Raw genomic sequence first — 25753 nt, 5'->3', positions numbered from 1 at the left:
CAACATATGGCCAAGTGTCTGGCCATTTCATCTTGTTCATTTGGGCTTCAGTCGGTTATGAAAGGAGGAAGCAGGGGGAAAAAGTGCCCAACTCATAAAACTTTTACTAGCAGTGGTTTATGCAGAGTGTTGAGAGGCAGACTGTTCGTCGAACAGCTGTTTCTTTGCATTGCCCTGGGAGTTGAGAGGGTGGCAGATTGGCCTGCCCAGGATTCAGAATGAAACAAGCAGACAAATGCCTTTCTTTTGAAACTGGGGTAGCAGTTAGGTCATTAATATGGAACAAAGTGTTTGGGAAGGCTAGCCGGCTTTTTATTCTCCCATGGAAAACCTGGTGAGATTAGAAAGCTTGATGTGGGAACAGCATGAAAATATTTTCTCTTGGGCTATTGGGAAGGTTGAACTTCTCTGAATGAACTGGTGGGGAAAAAGGAAAGTCCATACAACTCTGTCAAGTGGCGGATTGTGAGCTGGGGGCATGGGTTGTAGCATCCTCTTTAGCTAAATGTTGTACCATCAAAGGTTAGGACCAAGGTCTACTGAGCTTAGGCATAGGAGCTGTCCAGGTCTGTGAAATGGCAATAATCAGTTCATTCTCCTGTGGCATTTCATTGTGTTGAGGAGGAAAAAAATATCAAATTATAGTGATATGAAGCTCCATCTATGGCAAGGGAGATATTTATACTTGGCATTTTAATTGGCAAATACTTACTTGGATATTCATGCTGTTTTAAAGAGGAAGTAGAAATGTTATAAGAACCTGGAACCACTACAGGAGGAATTGCTCATACATTTTTCTGTTAATATTTATCTCTCTCGGGGTTGCGTTTATAACAGCTATCTGTCCTGAATTCATAACTCAGGAGCTTCCTGGAAGACAACTATTCTTTCTCCCATCAACTCCATCACATTATGTAGATTAAGTTAAATAGAAAACGTTATTTGTCTTCGGGGAGACTGCTTTGTTTTGAGAGTTCACATAAGAACATAGATATGGAGGCATTTCGTAGTGTGTAAAGTACTCTCTAAAGATGAGGAGGCAACGGGACGATGATAAACTACTAGCATTCAAGAGGAAAGTGAACCAACAAAGAGAGAAAAGATTTGAAAGTCTTTCTTTAAGTATATTTATTGTCCCCTTTCTTTGCCTTCAATCTCAGTCCTTCTATCTATTCAAAAGGAGGGATGTTGTTTTCTTGTAGTTAGGTTCTTTTGTTTATAGGGAAGCAAGACTCATGTAAGTGAAAAGAGAGTTATGCTGGTAACATATGAGGGCTAGAACTGAAACAGAATTTGAAAACAAGAAAAAAAAGGCAGTTCTAGAATGTTCTCATTATGTCTGTATCATTCTCATGAACAACAGGGAACTTACTTCTTTGTAACTCTATTTCTCCCTGAACTTCTGTTCTTTTCTCTCTCTCTCTGCTTCTGATTGCTTTTCTTAGCCATATATGTACTCCTTTCATAATTCAGCCTTTTACATAGCCTCTCATGGTCTCTTTAGCCACTTTCTCTTCATTCAGCATCAAATCTTGCTACTAACTGTCTGCATCTGTTAGGTTACACTCAGGAAACAGAAACTGCATGAGTTATTTTAACAGATAAAATTTAATTTAAAAATTGTTAACCACATATTGAAGAATTGGAAAAGCAAAAGAGGAAACTGAGAAATCAGAGAAGTAGTAACACAGGAAGTGGCTACCCTGGCTGCAGCGACGACAGACAAGCGTTTGAGATGATTAGAATTTAGAATATTGGAGGAGGGGCTTTGCAGAACTGGAACTCAGGAATCTCTGGTAGGGGTGTTGCCTGAAAGGTAGAGGAACTATTTAGAAGCTCAGGGAGGGACTCCGCACTCCTGGGATTCATGTCTCTAAGAAGCGTCATGCCAGCTAGCTGGAACTAGTGTCCCAGGAGCTCTGATTGGGGACCATATAGAGCAGGGACTCAGAATTTTGTGAGGGATGCTCTTCAGCTAATGTTATAGCCTGAAGAAATACAAGGGACTCCTTAGACAGAGCTGGATCCAAATCTCTGAGGAAGGGATACCAGCTGGTGCTGTTACATCTCTGGAGGGGGTCAATGAGGCTGCTTCTGGGAGTGTAGAAAAAAATGCAAAATCTAGATAGATTATCTATCTATCTATAACATTTTCTTTATCTATCCATCCATCAAATGACACTTAGCTTGTTTTCATATCTACGTTATTGTGAATTGTTCACTCAGAATTCTGAGTGAACATGGGAGGGCAGATGTCAGTTCAAGATAGTGATTTCATTTCCTTTGTCTAAATACCCAGAAGTGAAATTACTGGATCATATGGTAGTTTTATCTTTAATTTTTTGAGGAAACTCCATACTGTTTTCCATGGTGTCTGCACCATTTACATTCCCACCAACAATGCACCAGGGTTCCCTTTTCTCTGTGTCCTCGCCAGCACTTGCTATCTCTTGTCTTTTCGATGATGGCCATTCTAACGTGTAAGATGAAATCGTATGGCTTTGATTTGCAACAGGAAAGCAAGAAAGAGTTCCCCTCACCCGGAAAGGGAGAGAGGAGTGAGAGACCAACTTCCCTAGCCTTTCCGGGAGCTGCACAAAGGACCCACTAGTGACTCACCCCACCAAGAGACTGGCAAAACTGAGATGTATAGAGATGGCTAGAACAGGGAAGAAGGGCAGTGGCAACCAACATCAGCCATGCAGCGAGAGTATCCATGGTTTCCACTGACCTGCCCTGCAGAGGACCCCATCATCTTTGCCACTAAAGTACTGAGCACAGACACCTCTGACCCCCTAGAGATTTCACTGGTTGCATGGAGCCACAGGTTTTCACGACTGCAGATACTAGCCTTCTGAGTACCCCCATTACTCTTTCCCCACGGCCTGCCTGAGCTGGGAGCCACAGACCCAACTGGCAGGAGCCCTGGGCTCTGTGTCTGTGCAAGTGCAAAATGCCACCCCAGTCCCATTTACTGGTTTTTGCCTTTGTTGCTTGTGTGTTTGCGTCATAGCCAAAAAAACATTGCCAACACCAACATCGAGGAGCTTTTCCCCTAATTATCTCATTGTGGTTTTAATTTTAATTTCCCTAAAAACTAGTGACATTCAACATCATTTTTTGTATTTGTCTACCATGTCTATCCTCTCCAGTGAAATGTCTGTTTGTGTCTTGCCCATTTTCTTATTGGATTGTTTGGTTTCTTTACTGTTGATATTTGAGAATTTTTTATATATTCTAGGTATTAGTCCTTGTCAGATATTAGTTTGCAAATACTTTCTCCCACTCCGTAACTTGTCTTTTCATCCTCTTAACAAGAATTTACAGAACAAAAGATTTGAATTCTGATGAAGTGAAATTTAGCAGTTATTCCCTTTAGGGATCATGCTGTTAGTGTCCAATCTAAGAACTCTTTGCCTAGCCCTAGAGACCAAAGGTTTTCTTGTATGTTTTTTCCTAAGTTTTTATAGTTTTATTTACTATATTTAAGTGCATAATCCATTTTGAGTGAATTTTTCTATAAGATGTGAAACTTACTTCAAAGTCAATTTTATTTCCTATGCATGTCTATTTGTTCTTTTTTCTTCTTAGTGTTGGCCTCTATTGATTGTCTTTTTCATTCCATTTGAAATCTTCCCAATTGTTGGTATAATGAGTAATTGAAATCTGGACAATTTGGGTGTTATACTAAGAGACCATATCTTACTTAAACCTTCAGTTTTAGCTAAATTCTTCTGATATTTCTCCAGCAGAGGAAGTAGGGGTAGAGTTAACGTCAGGTGGGAATAGAAACTCACGTTCCTTACTTGGCCTCTGTTCACACACGAGTGCATGGAGAGTCCTCCTTACTGCTGGGTGTGGGCAGGAGTTCCAGCAGAGCTGATACCTGTCTGGCTGGGAGACATAGGAGTGTGATGTAACTGCTACCCACTTGGCTACCAGTCACACCCTGGGCAGAGGAGCGGCCTCATGTCTGCTGGGTGGTGGTGAAAGTTCTGACTCTCCATGACGTTGACTCTGATACCATTCCCGCATGTTGGGGGAATGTCCTGTTGCTATTGCTGAGTGGAGGTAGAAGTCCAGGCTCCTCATGTCGTCTGCATTGACAATGCACAGGGTGGAGGGTGGCCTTGTTGCTATCTGGCAGGGATGAAAGTTCTGGTTTTCTCCCTGGCCTTGTCTGATAGCACCTTGATAGGGAGTTTGTGGGACCTTGTCGCAGCTTGGTGAAGGTGAAAGTCTGTGTCCTCACTAGGGCTTTGCTGGCCTACATAGGGTCAAATTTTTCTATGATGTTTTGCTGGATGAGAATAATTATCTCACATTTTCTGTCTTGCTGAGCTGCGTTTTCCTTGTCCTTTGGGTAGAGAGAGCAGACTTTTGTTTTTTCTTTTTTTGTCTGTACCTGTCGGCATTTCTGGGTTTCTGGTCTCTTTTCAAGTCTGAGATGTATGAGTTAAAAAGAATGCCCAGAAACTCACCACTGTGTCATTACATGGATCTAAGTTTCCTAAATAGCCTGCCTTCTATTTTCCACCTTTCAAGGTCTTCTTATTTGTTCCTTTTTAAAAATACAATGTCCAGGGTTTTTAATTTTACTTAATGGAAAGAACTGAACAAAGAAAGTCTACTCTATTTTCCTGGAAGTGGAAGTCCCACAGAAGCATTTTTGAAGATATTTTGAGTGGTCTATTTTCAGTGCCAAATTTTAAAAATAATAAGCAAAGTATAACTCTAAAGCTATAAAACAAAGCAAACAAACAAAAAACATCCAATCTCTCACTAAGTCCATTCTTCTGCATTTGTGTAGGAATATATGCAAACCCATCTCAAAGAGATGATTGCTTCTCATAATAGGGGCTTAAAAATAATCATTGAATGAAAGAATAATTAGTTTAACAAAATATCTCCTACATGCTGAACAGTATTCTAGACATTGAGGAAAGTATATATATCACGTATATATAATCAGGCCTAACTATCAAGTTATATAGAAAACATTTGACAGCACTAAAAGAGAAAGACTATCATAACTATAACATATAAGGTAGGAAGTTGTCTTTCATTTCCCCCATGCAATGCAGTGTCTTGTTCATCCTTGTCTGCTGCTAGTGCCTAATGGAGCACATTATTCACCATACGTGACTTGCTATAGGAGTTTAGCAGAGGGAGAGAGAGCACGTTGAGCTACTGGGAAGTAATCTGTGTTATCAGTTTCCAAAAATTTTGCAGAAAATGAGTTCTATGACATTTCTAGACAAATATTCTCACATTTTACCTTGCTTTATCTAGTTAGAGAATTCTTTATGTGAATCTTGTCCCTACAAATGAACTGAGATATTTATTGCTCTGGCCTTGGTAGTAGCAGAGGAAAGAATATTAAATATTAAGATGCCCCCTCGATCTCATTATACGTGCTCTGACCCCAGATGCCAAACATAATAGCCTCATGTTTTACCATATATAGACTGGTGGTCTACAAGTCAAATGTCAATCCCACCCATCCCATTCTACACAAGAAAAAGTAAATAATTCCAATGAATAAACAAAAATACCAGCATATGGTAACAAGATGATTTAACATCACTATCCTTTAAGACAGGCACTAATTCTACTTTTAAACATAGCCCAAGGAGGGGCTCTGAATTTCATCAATTTATTATAAAGTCGATCAGGCTGGGTAACACAGAAACAATGGCTTTCCAAGTACCTAAGGAAGGGACTTTATCCACAAATATAGAAAGGCCTGGACAAAAAGGCAGAATCACAGCTAACAAACTCTCTAGCACTTCACTCCTGGACTAGAGGATGCCAGAGGTTTAGAGAAACCAGCAAGAACCCTGACGCAAAGGCGTTGATAGAGCAGAAACTAGCCATGTTCAATGCCAGGCAAGGACCTGATGCAAAAAGAGAAGAGTTCCGCTCATCTCAGGCAGATGAAAAGAGATCTTTTTGGCCTATGTCATAGATACTTAAAGACATCAACTTTGACTTTGTCTATATGATAAGGCAGGTATGCTTAGGGAGTATTCTAAATAATGGATATTTACAGCAGCAATTTAAAAAAGAAGGCATCCTGGTTTTTGTTTGGTCAGATTCATCAGAAAAGGCTTGCTTTTAGGGTGAAAAGCTTCCCATGACTGCCTAGTGCTGTAAAATAAATAGAAATAGCAAAGTTTGAAGTAGAGTTCTACTTTATACAATTTTCAATGGGGAATAAGGATACACGCTGAAATAGACAGACTGTATTTATGCCTGCTATGCCTTGTTTCATGAAAATTCACTTTAATAGTTCCTCTACAGAAAATTAGACCAAAAATTTACACCCTTCAAATCTTCCAAGAATTTGGAGCCTTATGACAGAATTCTGTCATTTAAACTTTGTAGTTGCCACAAATTGAAATGATCAGGGTGCCATAAAGTACTCAAGGTGGAAAATAATCTATATTAAGAGAAAACTACCCTATTCTGTGGGTTTTAATGTGTACAAAGGTTTTAGAAATTTACCATGTATTTAGTTATTTCTTTTTAAATATGATTTTATTGTATTCAGAATTAAACACTATTTAAAAGTATATCTTGGTATTATCATAAACAAAATAAGTTTTATTATTAGAAACTTAAAAACAAAATAACAAGATAACGTTGAGTTTGTTAAAGAAGAGAAATTTCTATGGTATAAGCTATTTAAAATATTGTAGTTTTTCTTTTTGTTTTTTTCTTTTAGAAAGCATAAATAGAGATTGGGCTTGTCTCTGTCTAGATCTTTTAGAAACTTTAACTTTTGAAGAAACGTATTACATCTTTTAAAAAGGACCTAATAGAGCTGGCCCTGGCGGCCTAGCAGTTAAGTTCAGCGCACTCTGCTTCAGTGGCCTGGGTTCAGTTCACGGCCGCAGACCTATACTGCTCTGTTAGTAGCCATGCTGTGAAGGTGGCCCACACACTAAAAAATGGAGGAAGATTGGCTTGGATGTTAGGTCAGGGTGAATTTTCCTAAACCAAAAAATAAATCAAAAATATAAAGGACCTCACATAATGAAGGCAATCATTAACGGGAGAAGACAAATCTCAAAACTCATATTTCTGAATCATTCTTCCCAAACTGGAGTGAAACAAGAGATGATAGGAATAAAAGGAAATTGACTTGTATGAAATGGCTGAGAAGTTGAGAGCTCATAGAAATTCCTTAATAAAGCATTCATTGTATTCTCAAAGCAAAGCTCAAAATAGAAAAGCTAATAAAGAAATTAAAGGCATCAAAAAGATATGTGTAGAAGAGTGGCAGGTACTTTTTACTGCCATCATACCTAATGTGATTTTTGCAGCTGTTCAGACCTTGTAATACAAGATTTAGCCAGTTTTTCTGAGCCACATTCACATGACCTAGTTGAAGGCTCAGAATTGACAGGTAAGCAATTCAGAGAACACAATCAGAGCGATTGTATCTTCTTGCCATTTTCCAGCTTATCAAACATAATTTCAGAAGTTTCCAGGTGTATTTCAAGCACCTTTTGAAAGAAAAATCAGTCCATGTTACTGAAGTCTCCTATCCCACCTGTCCCACTAAGCAAAACGATCATATCATTGGCAGTACCTTAATTTTCTCAACTTTTTCTTCCCCAGTGGCAAATGTGCTAAATATCATGGGAATTCCTTATGCTTGATTTCTCATATTTTACATCTTTAAGCTCCGTATTCGTGTTGCAAAGACAATGAACAATCTCTGTAGTAAAGCAAAATGTTTCACAGTGCACATTTACTGCTCAAGAAACGAAACCATAAACCCAAGCAGTAAAACAATTTGAGACAAGCATTCTATTCCACCGAATGGTGTGCATCTATTTCAGAGAGCAACTTCCAAATTGAGTGCCTTGCCCAGAGAAGGCACAGCAATAGCAAATTGTTGAATGAATGGTTATCTCATACACTTGGAAATAACAAGGTAGAACCAATGGTGTGCTGGAAAAAACGGCTCTCTGAGAAAGAAAAAACAAAACTAAAGCTCTGATTTGTAGTTTTCTCTTGTTTGTGTGGTGTAAACACTGTCCCTACTGTGGCCCATTTCAAGTACCACTGAGATGTCACCAAACACAGAGGTGGGAAGAGGTATGTAGCATATTTTCTCGCAGGCTGGTGCAAGCTGGCTCCAGTACCCTATTGGTAAGATCCGTTGACTTGCTTTCATACGATTTGGCAAAAGAGTGTCATGCCACTCAATTTCCTGTTGGTTAATTAACTGACTTCTTTTTGATGGAAACTAGAGGTGGGTCTTTTTCCAGTAATTATAACAAAGTGTTGCTGTTTTCAGGGAAGTTACCTGCAGGAAGAAATGTTGTACCAATGCCTCCCCTGGAGTTCCCAGGCTTTTCATAGCAAATAGAAACCAAGGAAGGCCTTGAGGATTTTCCTGAAATTGAAAAAGAAATATCTTTAACAAGGGCCACCCACTTTGGGGCCTGGGAGCTGTTAAACATGCCTCGAAGAATTCTGATTCTTAGCCACTGCAAGCTCAAAAATGGAATAGAGAGCCTTTGGCAAAGTACTGTTTTAGCAACATGGTGTATTAAGTCTGAGAATTTATAAAATCCTTCCCATCCCCATGATGCTGAGCTCCTTTTGAAGTCAAGAAATTTAGTGCATAGAAGAACCAGGGAAATCTTGAGGATAGTTTAACTACAATTGAAACAATCATTCATTATAGAACTTCCGTGGACCAGACTCTGAATTGGATATTTTCACTTATTTTATATTTAATCCATGTGCCCTGACTCTTTGTGAGAAAAGTAGAAATTCTTCTATTTAATGAAGATTGAAAATCGTATCCCACAGGTTATTAAAAATAGTATTTTAATAACAACAATAGCCATCACCCTCTGTTTTACGTCTACTATGACCTAGTCATTTCTTATTTATCATTTTAGTTAACACCCAACATTATTTCCATTTTATACATGAGGTAAATGAGACTGAGACTGAGAGTCTCATGTGCATGAGCTCAAGAGCTAATAAATTATAGATGAGGAATGGATCACAAGTCATTTTTTCTCCAAAATCATTGCTTAGCGTGTGTTAATTAATTCAGTCATTCCACAAATGTTTCTTGAGCACCCACTATGAGTCAGGCACTATTCTTGGCTTTGGGGGTACAGCAGAGAACAACAGAAATACAAATTCCAACCCTTATGGATACACATTTTAGTGGGCAGAGAGAGCTAATAAACAAAATAGTAAAACAAAATAATATTAAATGAGTGTTATGTTGGATGGTGGTAAGTACGATCTAAAAATATAAAGTTGGGAAAGAACAAGTAGTGCTAAGGTGGGATTACCTTGCAATTTTATACTGTTGGTCAGGGAAGGCATCACTCAGAAGGTGAGAGAGATCAAAAGGAGGTGAAAAGCTGAGGCGTGGAAGTATCAGGGAGCAAAGATCTTCAGATGAGGAGACAAATGGAGAAGACGTGAAGTAGGAGCATGCTTAGTGCCTTTGAGAAACACAAAAGTCTATGGAGTAGCTAAATAAGTAAACAATGGAGAAAGCTATGGCATTTGAGGTCTTAGAAGTGGGAAGTGTGAGACACGATGCTGGATTCCTCCGGGTACTGTGATGAGTATAGACTGAAGGAGAGTAAAGATGAAAGAAGAGAGAACAATTAGCAGGCTACTGCAATAATCCATGTGAAAGATGACAGTTTCTTGCACCATGATGGTAGAGGTCCAACCGGTAAGAATTGATTGGATTCTGAATACATTTCGAGTAGATATAATTTGTGAGATGACTAAAGGTAGGCTGGGAAAGAGAGAGATTAAGAATAACTCTAAAATTTTTGGTCTGAGTAAACAGAAGGTTCAAATCTCCATTTTACTGACAGGAAGTACTATGGGAGGACAGATTTGGGGCGGAAGATAGAATCTTTTTAAAGCGTGGTAAGTTTAAGATGGATGAGATGCAAGGATAAAATAATATTATCTACTTCAAAGTATAATTATAATTTTCAATAAGTCAGTCTATATGAAAACACTATAAAGGTTGGTTAGCTCTCTTTCTTCATTTTACTCTCAGCAAGGTGATATAATTACGTCAAGACCAAGATTTAGAGACTGGCTATAATAGAATTGGTGGATGGTGGGCAACTTATTTCATAGACACAGGAGAGACAGTTTTTTAATTTGGCTCAATAAACAGAAGAAGCTGAAGTGTACTTGTAGATACAGAGTTTCTCAGGATGGAAGGAAGAGTCAAGAGAGGTGAGGAAGATGATATGGGGTTGGTCCTGCTGAAGTCATTTTTAAATGTCTATAGAGTTGTTAAGAACAGAAATTGAAGGATCTGGGTGACTGAAAGTGTAATTAACTCCAGACATGAACCGCGCTGCTCTGGGAGTCCAGATGCTAATGTCAGACACAGAGTTAAGGAGGCAATGATTCTCCTACCTCAGATGCCAGTGTGATGTTGTCAACTGAAGGTGTTAAAGGGCCATCAGAAGATGGTTGTGCCTCTGAGCAACATTCTCTGGGTGCTCGCTGCCAAATGGTGGCTATAGCATGGTACCTCGACCAATAAGACAGGGGGAATTGACATTTCCTAGGCAATGCAAGACATCCCAGAGGTTCTCAGAAATAACTGTGGACATTTTCATAAAGAGGGTGAGTCTTTGACTCTGAACAAATTAGAAAGTATCCCATCTGGCCATTAATGAGGCTTCATTTCCACTCTCTGGTTGGAGATGCCAGAGGTTACTCCTGTTGCACGTTATATACTACAGCCACCTCTCTAAGCAACCCTGCCATGCTGGATGGTGACTAGCCCATCCAGGGGTATTAGGGACATTTGTGGGCACTTTGAAAGTTAAATCCCAGTGTTACTTCTCCATCCTGAGCCTGCTCCTTGTTTGCCATTTCAAGCCTTTCTTATGCTTTAGGGAATTCACTGATTTTCCTTTACTTTCTGAAATGCCATTACCCCTGTCTTTGTATTCATGATTGATCCTAAGATGGTGAAGTTTTCCCACCTCTAATTTTACTTGCTCTTCCTGAAAAAATGTGGTGCTTCCACTTGCCTTCCCTTACCCATAAGCAATAATCCTGGGGCTAAGGGCCTTGGGCTGCTGCAATGCAGTCTACTTCAGCTGGTCCATGTAACCCTTTTCCACAATGAGTAGAGATGTGCTGGCAGCTGGCTGCTGGAATAGATGTCCTGTGGAATAACACCTCCTTGGGTTCGCTCACACAACCTAGCTGAGCAGTGTGTGTCAGGTGTGGATACCTTGGGGCAGGACCACCCTAGATCCTACTGGGTTGTCCCAAGGTCTGAGGGGTCAATATTTTGCTGCTGATCTGTGCCACGGTACACTAGATGTGGCATACTCTTCTTTTCTCACATCTGCCTTTTACTCATATATTGTTTCTTTTTCCTGAATTGTCTTCTCCTCACTTCTGCTTTTGAAATTGAGCCTTTTCCTCAATACTTCTTTTCCCCAATTCCTCAAGGTGAATATCATCTTTAGAAAGCCTCTTCTGATTTTTCCCTATGGAATATGAGCTCCTTGGATTGTAAAGGCATTTTGGTGGGCAAGTCTTGTACAACCCTGTGTCACTTAACAACATAGATACTTTCTGAGAAATGCATTGTTAGCTGATTTCACTGTTGTGTGAACGTCATAGAGTGTTCTGAAGGAGAACAAAATTTGCCACCCCAAAATGTGTCTCTTTAACATGAGGATTGTTTTCAGCTGATTATTCTTAAGGAATGAAAGACTCAGAAAGTTTTTCTTGTTACCTCCCCCTTAACTGCCTAAAAGAATTCAATTAAAAATCCTGTCTCAGGAAGTGAGCTATCACCTTAGCATAACATGAGCTAGGTGGTGGAGAGGAAGGAACCTGGAAAAGCTGTTTGTTGTGCTCCCCCTGTGTTCTTCTGTTTCTGTGTAGCCAAACACTTGTTTTCCAAACATTTGCTCCTTCTCACCCACCTGTGAATTGCCTCCTTCTCTTTGAAGTCCTGACTCTCCCCAGCCCTAACATCTTCTTTTGTCTTTAGCTAAGGATGGCATTTAAAGTGAGGGCTTTGGGCATTTTGGTGAGCTACTGAGTTTCCCTGGGTTTCTCCCCTGTATACATGTTATTAATCTTTTGTTTGTTTGGCTCCTGTTAATCTGCCTCATGTCAATTTACTTTTCGGACCAGCTGAAAGAACCTAGAAGGGAGGAGGAAAATTTCTTTCTCCCCGTCAACACTTACACAAACCTTGATGGTATAGCCTACTACACACCTAGGCTATATGGTACTAATCTTATAGGACTGATTTTGTACATGTGGTCTGTCATTGACTAAAATGTCTTTATGCAGTGCTTGACTGTACTACTTTATATGTGCTTGTATACGTGTTCTTTCCCTCACCCTTGAAGGTGAGCTCTTTCAATAAGGCTTGAACATGAGCATCAATTAGCTCTCCAAAGCCTGAGAATCCCTAGGGCAGCTGAAAAATTTAATGAGGCCCATAGGCCAGGATTCTGGGATGTATTAGGAAAGGCTTAAGAAAAATCTTCCTGTAGATAAATAGCTTTAATTATAATTGAGATTTAAATTAATTTCAGTAACATACATTCACTTAGGTTATTAGAGTTCAGGGTTGTGAATTTTATCATGGATCACCAGAATGAAACAGGAGAGAGAAGAAAGGGTTGGTAAGTATGAGCAGGTTGTTAAAGCTATCAGTTTAATTTATTTTATTATTATTTTATTTGGAGGGTTAGGAGTTTCAGAATCTCTTTGCAAGACTGCCTCAGGCTATGAGGAAAAGTCTGTGAGCCAAAGACAAAAGCCTTTCAATTTGTAACAATTTGATAGCATGTCTTATAATTAGCCATAGACAAACTCCCTCGTTTACTTTAAATTGACTAGAATGAGATCAGATGAATCTAAAGAAATAGAATCCAGGTTTCCTTGCTAGCCACAAACATAAAAACAAGCACTTATTTCTAAAACAAACTATGTCTAAATACTGGCACAAATGATAGTTTTCAGACTTAGGAGAAAGTTGCATTTTAGTTAATGTACTAAGAAAAATATTTGACTCAGGTGATTTTTCATAGAGCATTTGGGTAAACAACATATTTATTAAAGTCTATCAACCGTGAAAACAACTTCCTTTCATCTGTAATAAGCTTGAAGATTCTTTTATATATATATATGTGTGTGTGTGTGAAGTTGCAATATCTTCAATGATGAGAAATCAAGCTACTTTCAGCTTGATTTTCTTGATAAGACAAACACAAATTCATTGGCCTTTAGGTTGGAACTGTTAAGAATTAGGAATCATTATGGAAATGGCACTCGGTTTCTACTGCTTTCCTATATTCCTGCATCCTCTATTGTCAGGCTTTCTTCATTCTGAAACATTTCACTTCATACTAACACTGCCTTTGTCCCTGAACTCTAGAAAAAACAAACAAACAAAAAACACTAAAACTCTGGCAGTTAATTGTGAGAAATAGAAGGTCTTCAAAGTGTAACTATGACATGGCACAATACACTACCCACAATTGTATACATGAGGGAAGATGGGAGCATACGCTTAGAAGTGCAATCATTTACCTATCTTTGCACCCATCTTATTTAGTCTACAAAATGGGGTTTTATTTTAGAGATTCCTTTCTCTATTTATTTATTTAGTTTTTATAACTCATTGATTTTATGCTTCCTGAGTGCTCCTGTGAAATCAAAAATCAAGCGTTATAGAATTATAAACATAAAAATGTCAAATTTCTCCATAACTCTATATCCCCAAGTAATGTATATTATTTGTCTCTTTCAGTTAGATATTCTTATCCTTATTTTATAGAACAGGAAACTGGAGCTCAGAAATGTAACTTGGCCAAGCTATCATTTAAATCAAGGCTTCTGACTGCAAAAACCATGGTAGGTGTTTGTATCTGTGTGTATGTATCCATTCATTTTGCGTTCTATAGACATTTCACATTCTATGGACAAAGATGACCTCTTTTTCTGCTTGATACATTCTGTAGACCCTACCTGATCATTCATACATTTATTCTACCACTTATTGAATAACAAATATGAGTAAGAATTAGGAAAGTAAAGGATGGAAGAAGAAAAAAAGAGGTAAAGTGGTTGAGAAAAGGAAGCAAAGTAACCTTGGCAAAGGTAAAGAGGTTGAATTTCCATTAGGGAAGAAGGAGCGGAGTCTGGATTACAACAAACTTCCTTTTCTCAACTCTGTGCTGTTAACCACTGTGCAACACTTCTTACCTCTGAAGAGTTTGTTTAATTGACACGTTCCCCTGAAGGTTTTCGTTACTAAAGTATCTTCATTGCTCAGACCCTCCAGAGCCACCACCCACTGGAGGAGGAGAGCAGCGTTTGCTATGTGCCACATACTATCCTGGGCATCGGATTCAAAGATAAATAAACTGAAATCCCCGACTTCATAATGTCCAAGTCCAGTACCAGGAAACCTTCCAGGGCACTTGGCTATGAAGTTTTGCAACAGCTATCTCAGACTAAGTAAGAGTTACAGTCGCTCTCAACAGTATTTAAAGGCGACGTCTAAAATGCAGACTGTCTTCCTGTCCATGTCACCACTTCCTTGTTCAGTTCCTGGGTTCCTTTCACCTTCGTTCTACATGTCTTGAGCTAATTCTGGTACCTCCAAAATATAGATATGCAGAGGCCAATAGAAAGAGAAAAATGCCTACATAGGAAGCATTGGGGAACGATCTCATCAATCTCCTCTCTTCTTGACCCCAGCAACTCTTCAGAAACTTTGGTTGAGTTCCTGGATTGCATATGGTTCTCTGAATCATTCTGCATGTGTGCTTTTTGAGACGTTCTATTTACCAATTTGAGAATATGTCTCAAGCCCAAAAGATCACACAAACTATTTCACTTTTGAGTCTGGGCCAGGCTTTTCAAAAACAAATGCCTAATTTTGAATTCATCCTCCAATGCACAGATGTATTTTCCTTGAATGCAAATCCATTTAACAAACATTTTTTGGAAGCCATAAGGTGATAAGGACAGCAGAGTAATTAAAATCAGTAGTTCTGGGTACAGATCTAAGGCTGCTGCTTACTAACTATGTAACCAGAGCCAATCCACCTAGCTTCTCTGAACCTCAATTTTCTTTTTGAAAAAATGGTGATAATGATGCCTACCTCAAGTGGTTGTCATGAACATTAAATAAAACAATATCTGAAAAGAGGCTTCATTGACAGTTTTGTGTTAAGTACTAGTCGTGAATTATAACAGTAATATATCACACTATATCTGCCAGTAAGATTATTATAAAGCTCAAAAACTCAAAGAAATTACATTTTGGGGCAAATATGCCTTATGCATGACATAATTGGCAAATAATAGAAGACAGATATAGTCAAGTGATTTCATGTTCATTAAATTACTTCGGATCCGAGACAATACTTCGAGTGCTATTCCAAGTGGACATTTTTCTAACTCTGCTTTACCAATGCTGCATTGTTATAGTCTTAAAGTAATACTCATGCAATCCATTATGTTTTAGGAAAAGGTCAGGATGGAGGGAGGCGAGAAAAAATGAAGAAAGAGTCTAAAAACTTTCTGAAGCCTCCCATATGCAAATAACTCCACGCAGGTTTGGAGGAAAGAGCAACTGAGTCAGAATTCCCAGGGTAAAGGCCATTGCCTTTCCCATTTTGCAGCCACATGTCTGTCACAATATCGAGCTGTCACCTATTGAGATTGCTAGTGTGACATATTCAACAATATCAAACTGACTCCAGCCCGAAACAGCTCTGGCAATTACTGGGGTTCCACCCTTGCTCCACTGTCCGTCTCTCTGGAAGCTTAAGAGAATCCTTGCTCTCCATGCTGGCACATTTCCAGTGTGATTTAACTTTCGTGGGCATCAGCCAGCCCTTGGCACACATAAAAAACCCAATCAGCCTCATCCCCATTTTTAACCATGATAAAAGTCCGGAAAAGATCATCTGATAGGCAGAAGATAGTCCAGCTCATTTCAGAAAGCGAAAGCCAAAGCTGCTTTCTCCCTGCAGCGGAAATGCATATCAGACAGACAGAAGATGGATTAGAGAAGTCAGCAAACTCTCCCATTATTCTCTAGAGGAAACCCAGTGAATTCTTTTCTTTCCTTTTAAAGGGTTTATATTTAATTTTTTTTATATCATTGTTATTTCACATTGAGAAATTACTCACAGAAATGGAATTTCTTTTAAACTTCTCTGTTTGAAGATGCACAGAAATTGTACCCCCAGGGAAAATGAGCGTATTCATGAGTGGGCTATGAAGGTATAAAGCACATTTCATATCATAAAAATCTCTGTCTGTTACAAAGTGAAATAGCTTGGAATTGTGGGAAGCTGTTGAGAATGTTAAGATCACTGAAGCTTTGGTCATTGTAGCCAGAGCCCACTTTAGATTCTGAAAGGCAAGCAGCCAAAGAACTGGATTTGGTTGTCTTTTGGGGACAATAATCATTAGAGGATCTGCTGGAAATTGAATAACATCGAGATGTTATTGTGTAGCAGCTCTGAAGTCAGAAGCCGACCTTAACCACTTTTGTGTTATGTGACCTCAGACAGTTTATTTAACCTCTGAGATGCAGAATCATGAACTACGTAATTATAGTATTGAACTGTGAGGTAATGAGAGAATATAATTCATATAGCATTGTTCTGATCGTGTTAAGTAAGTGTATGAAATGTTTAGCTCAGTGCTTGCTGCATAATAAGCTCACAATGGACATCAGATAGTGGCAAAATGGTAGGAGTGGTAAACTGGCTGTGAAAAAAACAGGCCATAAAAGCAAAGAAACGTATTAAAGTTCTGGATCTCCACATCAGATCTGATCTTAGAGTGTTTTTCTCCCAGTGTGAGTCTTGTACTTGTCCTTTTTTGAAAAATGTGCATGAGATTTTCTTACATATTATTTTGACTTCGTCCAAATGTAAGAACTTTCGTAATAAGAATGCAACATAAAATTCACAGTCTACAACCAGAGTTTAAAAAAAATTATAATAAAAGCTTGCTTCAAAAAGATACACAGGAAATATTGGTAATTGCAGTATTGAGGAAACTTTTTTGAGGTAAGACCTCATTTGATATCTGATATATTCCCATCAAATATATTAACTAAATTTTTAAATATGCTTTTTATCTATATGGTAGTCCCTCCTTATGCATGTTTCACTTTCCACAGTTACAGCTACGTGCAGTCAACTGAAGTCCAAAAATATTAAATGAAAAATTCCGTAAGTGAACAATTCATACATTTTAAATTGCACGCCATTCTGAGTAGTGTGATGATATCTTGCATCATCCTGCTCTGTCGCATCCCTTCGTCCAGCACATCCACGTCTATATGCTACCCACCCATTTGTCTTTTAATAGTCATCTGGGTTATTAGATTTATTGTTATCAATGCTTGTGTTCAAATAACCCTTATTTTACTTAATAATGGCCCCAATGCACAAGAGTAGTGATGCTGCCAATTCAGATATGCCACAGAGAAGCCATAAAGTGCTTTCTTTAAGTGAAAAGGTGAAAGTTCCTGACTTAGAAAAGAAAAAATATCATATGCTAGATTGCTAAGATCTATGGCAACTTTTATTACTGTATATTGTTACAATTGTTCTATTTTATTATGAGTTATTGTTGTTATTCTCTTACTGTGCCCAATTTATAAATTAAACTTTATCATAGGTATGTATAAGAAAACACAGAGTGAATGTAGGGCTTGGCATTATCTACCATTTCAGGCATGCACTGGAGGTCTTTTTTTTTTTTTTGAGTAAGATTAGCCCTGAGCTAACTACTGCCAATCCTCCTTTTTTTGCTGAGGAAGACTGGCCCTGAGCTAACATCCATGCCCCTCTTCCTCTACTTTATATTTGGGACACCTACCACAGCATGGCTTTTGCCAAGCGGTGCCGTGTTCGCACCTGGGATCTGAACCAGCAAACCCCGGGCCGCCAAGAAGCGGAATGTGCGAACTTAACCACTGTGCCACCAGGCTGGCCCGCGCAGGAGGTCTTGAAATGTATTCCCCATGGATAAGGGGGGACTACTGTTTCTATCTATATATCTCTATGGATTGCAGTATAGACTCTGTCTATATAGAAAGGTAACAGTGTTTGCATACAATAGAATTAAAGGCAAATGGTGCCATACTATTAACCTGTATATTCTCAACTGCTGTGAGCAATACATGATTCAGGCTGACATGGAAAGGATCAATGAGGTCGATACCATTCCTTTTGCATGTGGTTGAGAAATCAGCGCTCTGTCAAATGCCCATACTCAGCATTTTCAATCAAAGCCATAGTGACACAGGTAACAAGTAAGTGTGTGAGACTTAGAGTGAATCCATTCTCATCACAGAAAGTGTATTTCCTGTTGCACATATCCTTGGATGCCTAGCATTCTCTTCCTTTCAATGAAAGTTACTTCAACAGACAGAAACATGCCTTAGATTGGAGAAAGAAGGCTTAGAATTGGGTAGGGTATGTGGAAAGATGTCTAGATTGTAAAAGCCACATTATATGAAAAATCCAGCCTAGGCACTTATGGGATATTTGACCAAGGGCCTCAGAATGTCTTTCTAGAAAACATTTGGTCGGGATGCTCACAAAGTAGCCAGTAGGCCTTTTAAAATAATATTTGTGAGAAAAGGGAATAGCTACCGAAAGCACTTTATTCTCAATAGGGTGAATGCTCAGCTGTCAATAACATTATTTGAACGACCGATACTTATTATCAGCAGATGCACCAAACTGATAATCACACTGTCTTATAAAAATCAACTTTTTATTATTTTTATTTTCTAAAGTTAATGACAAAGGACAAAGATGGTTTAATTATAATTTACTACAGGATATAATTTGGTCAAAAGATGAGATCTAAATTTTTTCTTTTTTGAATTTTTGCCACAATAGGTTTATTTACCACAGAGTTTATTTAGGTAGCAGGTGAAATAAAAGTGGAATTTCATATCCACATTGAGGAAATATATGTTTTCTGCTTCATATAAGCACACTGAAGTATAAGAAAATTAACTATTGTAGTGACTTAAGACTCAACTTTTCAAACTGCATCAGACTCAGTGGAAACATCTCAAATTCTTCCAAGAATCTTCTAACTTCTGATTAAAGCTAGATTTTTTTCCTTACTAGAAAGCTGGAAAATAGCAGTGAAAATACACTGGCCTTGCAAAGACTTTTGAAATTGTCAAGTCTATTTCCGACAGTTTTTTAGTTAGATCTGCAATGTGTTGCTGAAAATATGTGAACTCAGTATGTGACAATTTACATAGGATATTTACAAATATTTAAGCAATGTCACTGTGAATTAGGTAGTACCAATGCTCCTAATTTATATATAAGAAAAATCGAGTATGATAAAGTGCTTTCTCCATGAGTCTTATACTCTAAAGGAGGCTGAGCTAGGTCCTTATCTCTGGTCTTTGGACTCTGCATCCTATGCTCTTTTCTAATATCATACAGTGACTTTTACATCACTGTAAAACTAGCCCATGGTTGGAAATCACTATTTCATTTATAAAATCTTGTATTTGTAAGAGAGCTTCATAATTTTCAAGTGTCATTAAGTCCATTAGCTTATTTGAAACTCCAATCATCCTGGGTAGGTTTGAAACTTCTATTTTATATGTAAGAAAATTAAGATGCAGTAGGACACCAAAAGGTCCTAATGACCAATTTGTGATGTCATTACAAGCGTACATGACTCTATGTTCAATGCTGCTTCTATGAGATGAAATAGAACTGAAACCTTTCCATAGGAGGAATAGTTCAGTATAGGGATGAAATTCAGAAAAGGAGTTTGCTTTTAGAGAAATGTTTCTTCATTTTTGAGTTTCTTAGCATCGATGTGCTCATATGGAAGAATGGAGACAGAGAAGAAACTGAATTCTCTCAACTATATGTTCTCCCGAGGGAGGCAATCACAGGCTGAATCTAATCAATGATAACACCAAAGGGGAAGGCTTCGTCATGCACCATGTAGAAGGAGGTCTTAGTATCAGAGTACAGCTTCCTTTCAAGCAAATGCAGCTCACAATGTATTTTTCCTCTGAGCAGCTGAGCCCGAATTTTATTCTCTAAGTACGAAGTCCTTTAAGAATTATATTTTATAAAATGAGACATACTTAAGACTCACTTCATTCCAAAGTCGGACACTCATTTTCACAATGCTTGATGAATGTGTACTAAAGATATTCAACTGTGGACTCCCAGAGTTTTCAATTTGGAAAATCATAATCTGTGTTTTAATATCAAGCTATTTCCTCTGGCTCATTTAATTAATGATGTCTCTCTCTCTCTCTCTCTCATAAGGGAAACACAGCTTGCTTCTGAAGGGAAATATTTGCTGCTCGTCATTCTGTGTTTTGTAGGAATTCCTCTTAAGATAAAATGTAACCCTAGAGAGTGATGTCTACATTTGTTCAGTAATTTGTAGACCCATTCTAGAACATGGCAAAAGAAAACAGTAGAGCTTATAGTTAAAAAAAAAAGAAAAGGAGAAACCCTGAATTACATGGGAGATCAATGACTAAGACATAGGAAATGGTGTCAGACTCAGGAGGCTTACATGAAAGCAGGGGAAATACAGAACTGAGAAAGGGGAAAAAGCATTCCTGGTGCACGAAGAAGAAAACATATCTGGTTTATCTTTTGCAAAGTGAAGGGCTGTATCCCTCATGCTAATGTGGTGCTTAGATGGAGTTTACCTGGGCTGGGTTAGGGTCTAAAGAAGATTCTCCTGAGAAGGCTTTAGGTGGAAAGTGATCCCAAATTGCCATCATTTAAACGGAATGATTCTGGCACAATTAAGCTAGAAACAAGAGAAGGAATCAGTGTACATGGATCTGGATGGTGGATATCAGAATTATGTGTGGAGCTAAATGAGAACTGGGTAAACATTTTAGGAGCCAGGTGTTAATGGTGCAACAAGTCTTAAGAGTTTTATTCCTGTATTAGTGCTTGGTGCATAGTACAATGACTAGGGAACCTCATACAGGAATTGCACAGCACTCGGCATAAAGGAGATGTTCATTCATTCATTCATGGATTCATTCATTCCTCAAATGTTTATTGCAAGCGTGTCAAGCATAGCTATAGGTACTGGGAATACAACAGTCAGCAGAAGTCCTCATGGAGCTTAATTTTGAGGAGGTGAAGAAAGAAAGAAATACAATAAATAAAAGAAACACGTAGTATTCTGACAGCAATAAGTGCTAAACAAAACAGGAAAAGAATGTGGGAAGTGTCTTGGGGTTACCATTCTAGATAGATTGGTCAGGAAAGGTGTTACTGATGAGATTGCATTTGAGTAAAGACAAGAGAAAGGGAAGAAGCAAGCCATGAGGATATGTAGGAAATGAGCATCTGGCAGAGAGAGTGACAATTTTGAAGAACAGAAGGAGGCTACTGGGTTTGAAGCAGAGTGAGCAAAGAAGAGTGTATCAGAAGATGAGTTCAGACAGAAGGTTGAGTTGCAAAGGATAGAGTGAGGAGGAGACCATTTAGGGTCTGTACTTTACTGAAAAGGACTTATCACTTTTATTTTGTGTGAAAAATAAATCCATTGGATAATTTTGAGCTGAGGACAGGAACAATCCAACTTATGATTTAGTAGGATTACCTTGGCTGTTCTTTTGGGATAAGGCAGGGTAAGGGGACATGAAGAAGAATCAGGAACACTACATAGGAGAATATTGACATCATCCACATAAAGAGGATGATGAGTTTGGATAAGACTCATTACAGTGGAAGTGGCAAGAGTGGTCATATTTTGGGTAGTTTTGAAGGCAGAGATGACTGGATTTAATTTACACAGAGTAGAAAGTCACTTCCTCACACACTTTATTTGGAATAATATGGATGAGGAAACTAGGAAAAAAAATGAGAAATTTTCTAACAGTAAATTTTATGGTATACAGTGGCTCGAACTGTTATGGAGTATTTGGAAAGAACATACTACAGCAAAACTTTGTAAGAGTTATTTTAATGAGTATTGGATATAATATACATAATGATTAAGAGCATGGGCCATATAGATAGATATATCTGCAATAAAACTTTAGCCATGCCAATTATTAGCCATGTGATCTTATGTCTTACTAAAAACGCTCACTTTCCTTATCTAGGAAAAGGACAATAACATCAACATCTTCGTATTATTCTGAATATTACTTGATCTGCGTTGCTTATTGCAATGTTTGGACACTGGTGAATGCTGACTAAATATTATTATCCACTCCTTTAAGATGACTATGGCCTCAGAAATTTGTTGGGTTTGGCAGTAATATATGACTTTAAAGGGCTTGGTTTAGAATATAAATACTCTGGATCTGAAATTAAAAGACCTAAGTTCAAACACAGTGGTGAGCTACTCAGCCTTATGGCTTGTAGATATGAAAGCTAATTCAAGTCTCATGACTTCATTTCAGTGCTTTGTCTATTATGCTTCCATTTCTCAGGAACACCATTTGCATTATACCCAAGAGTCCGAAACCCTGCAGAGCTGGGTGATCTTATAAGACAACCAGCCAAATTCATTCTTTGCTACGCAGGGATCTTTGAGTCTTCCCAAAGCAATCAGCCTCGCTTTTGGGCACAAATTTGGTGTTTGTGAATCTTGGCACATCATTAGAGAACGAAACTGAAGACTTAGAAACCGTCAAATGAAAGACCATTTGGGACACATCAAGACTGATTTTGTATTACTGAATTAATGCTGAAGTCACTAGGGGGAAGGATTCTGGGAACATAGTCCATTACCAAATCTGGGAATTTTGCTTCGACCACAGCCTGCTATGACCTATCAAAAAATTACTGTCTTTTCCTCTCATACGGTTTTTAATCCAGTTGGAATTAATGATAGGGTAACCAAGGGAAGTGGAGTCTAACTCAAACATTAATTATGGCAACTCCTTAATATCACTAAAGTAACCTGAAGTCAAACAGATATCTTACAGTGATTGCAAAATAGGAGTTTGAAACCTGCATGATCATAGAACATTCTTCGAATATTTTGTTCAAGAGTGGGTGATTTGTGTGCCAGCCTCAGCCTATTGATAACCAATGTTGGGTCTGTTGTGTCTGGACTGGCCCTTACGCTTCTTATTATGATTGTGACATCTTCAGCAGTAACCCTCAGGAAACTTTGGAAAACAAAAAGCTTTGTTACTTACAACTCCTGGAAATTATTCAGAAGCCAGGACATTGTTGGAATAGAAACTCACCTCAGTATGTTTTCTTGACGATGTGGAACGTTCACGTGAACTCCAATTAGCAGAAGAAATTAATTTTTTTAATCAGAATCAAAGTTTTGGGGCTTGGCACCACTGCAAATAAAGATAGTAAACTCCAAAATAATATTACTTTACGGATCATGGGAGTTACTTTAGACATTCTAAACTTCTGTTAGAATCTAAGTAACTGGCAAAAAAAAGAGTGTAAACCAAGAAATTTATTTTCATGACTAGGTAATTAAGCAAAGAATATTAGGTCAAAGAGATTCCCTTTTGCTGGAACAGCCTTCAGAAGATCATTTGAAGTTAAAATAGACCATGGTTTATATACTCAGCATTTTCTGAATTGTCTTTCCCTGTAACTCCTTGTCTATGGAATGTTGATAGATGCCTTCTTAAAAAAAGCCTTTTTGAGGTCAAAGGAATGTTATGACCTATTAGGTAAATAATATTAAAATTAATTCTAGCTGCAAAACATCTCTGAATCTCTAGTAGACCACAGGAAGGAAAGTATCTCCAATACATTTGACAATGGAACCCTGTGATATTTTGTCTTTTTTTTTATTGCTCTCAATATCAGACAGAATCTGTGCCCATTAGAAGACAGTTTGGGAAAGTTCATCTCTATTATGTCAAAACAGCTTGTTAATTGAGTCAATTCAATAAAATTAAGTGTTTGTCCAAAATGATTTCATTTGATTAAATGGGTGTAATGGGCAGCCTGGTATAGACATTACCTGAATATATCCATATTCCTTCAAAGGAGACAAGCTTTTGTTAAAATTTTTCCAGAAGTATTTCTTGTCCATGATATTACTACTGCTTATTGACAGCTTTCTATAACCAGTTCCCATGCTAAGCAATTCACACGTATTACCTCAGTCAATTCTTTTTTTTTTTTTTTTAATTCTTACAACAACTCTTTGAGGTAGACACAATTGTTGTTACCACTTTATGGATGAGTAAACTGAGACAAAATTACTTTATGTAACTTTCCCAATATTCACACAGCAAGAACCTGGGCATATCAAGTCATTCTTCCAGCTGAAGATAACTTAGTGGCCATCTTTTCCTATTCACGTTTAAAATGAGGAAACAGAGATTGTCTTTTGTTGACTGGCTATCAAGATCCTGGCTGATCTTGGCAGATCCTGAAAGAGAATATAAAGCTCCTGCAGTCAGAATCTGGTGCCATAAAATAGATATGTAAGTAAATGTCCATAAAATACCCTCCAACAAATGTACAATCACCCCACCATGTTTAAAAATTGAATAAAGGAAATGGTGGGTGTGTGGATGGATTGTTTTTAAAAGTGAATTTTAATAAACAGTTCTTCCTCAAAAGGACTTTATTATTAACACTCAATTATATATTATATTATAGAATCCTTTGTGTAAAGTCCATTCCTAGACTTTTCCCTGACAGCCACTGTCATTATGGGCTAAAAAGTTTATTTGCTTACATTTAACTGTTATCGAGTAAAGCTCTTTCTAATTGAAAGAGTTGATTTTAAAGAATAAATTTAGAGTTGAAAACATGAAAATGCAATCCAAAGTTGTGTAGGAAAGACAATATGCTTAAAACCATAAGAAATTTGTTTAGTGTGTGTTAAGAGGATGTTAAAATTTGTATTATGATAAAGTAGAAAGACCACTGGATTGAAACCATGAGAAATTAGTTTTAGTTACTTTGTCATTAAATGTTAGAATGAACTTGGATCAAGTTTCCTACACGTCCTTAGTCTCATGGTCTCTGAGTGCCCAAGCTCTTGAACTAGACTGTCTGAATCCAAATCCCAGCTCTCTGTACCAGCTGTGTGGCCTAGATTTAACTTCTCTGTGTCTCAGAATCATTATCTGAATAATAAAAATAAAGAGAGTACCTATCTCATAAAGTTTTTATGTAGGTTGATTGAGTTAATACATGAATATCTCTCAGAACAGACAACAGTGACTGATAAATATTAATCACTCAGTGAATGCTGATCGTTATTATTTTAGATCCATTCAACTGATTTAATTGAGCACATACTTTGTGTCAGATACTGAGCCAGGGACAGGGGATATTAAAAATGAATAAGACAAGGTCCCATCCTGCCTACAGCTTGTAGTTTGGAATAAAACATGTAAACAGATATCCTCACAATTATATTCAATGTGAAACAAACATTAATAAAAGTCATGATACAGAAGTAATTAGAATAAGAAAACAGTTTGCCCTTAAATTTTTATAACAGACTTTCATAACAGAAGAGGATTTTAATTGATGATAGGGCAGGCAACAGGAAGAAAGACTTTGGATAACACTGAATCAACAGCGTGTGCAAAGTCATGGACTATGAAGCTGCACGGTATGTCCAGGCAACAGCAGTAGTTACTATTGCTGGTGGGGGGGAGGGGTGAATGATGAAGATAAGCTTACAGCTGTAGGCAAGGGCTGGATACAAAAAGACTTTATGTCAT

The 25753-nt window shown here is 37.9% G+C and overlaps 1 protein-coding gene across 11 annotated transcripts in view; it reads left to right on the top strand.

Moving 5' to 3' along the window:
• The window catches only part of LRRC4C (leucine rich repeat containing 4C), a 1166212-nt gene that overhangs the window by 686800 nt on the left and 453659 nt on the right, over window positions 1-25753 (top strand). The window lies entirely within an intron of this gene.

Source organism: Equus asinus, chromosome 17 (assembly GCF_041296235.1).
Source record: "Equus asinus isolate D_3611 breed Donkey chromosome 17, EquAss-T2T_v2, whole genome shotgun sequence".
NCBI lineage: Eukaryota > Metazoa > Chordata > Mammalia > Perissodactyla > Equidae > Equus > Equus asinus.
The sequence above is the reverse complement of the archived record's forward strand: the minus strand, read 5'-3'. Positions and strand labels throughout refer to the sequence as shown.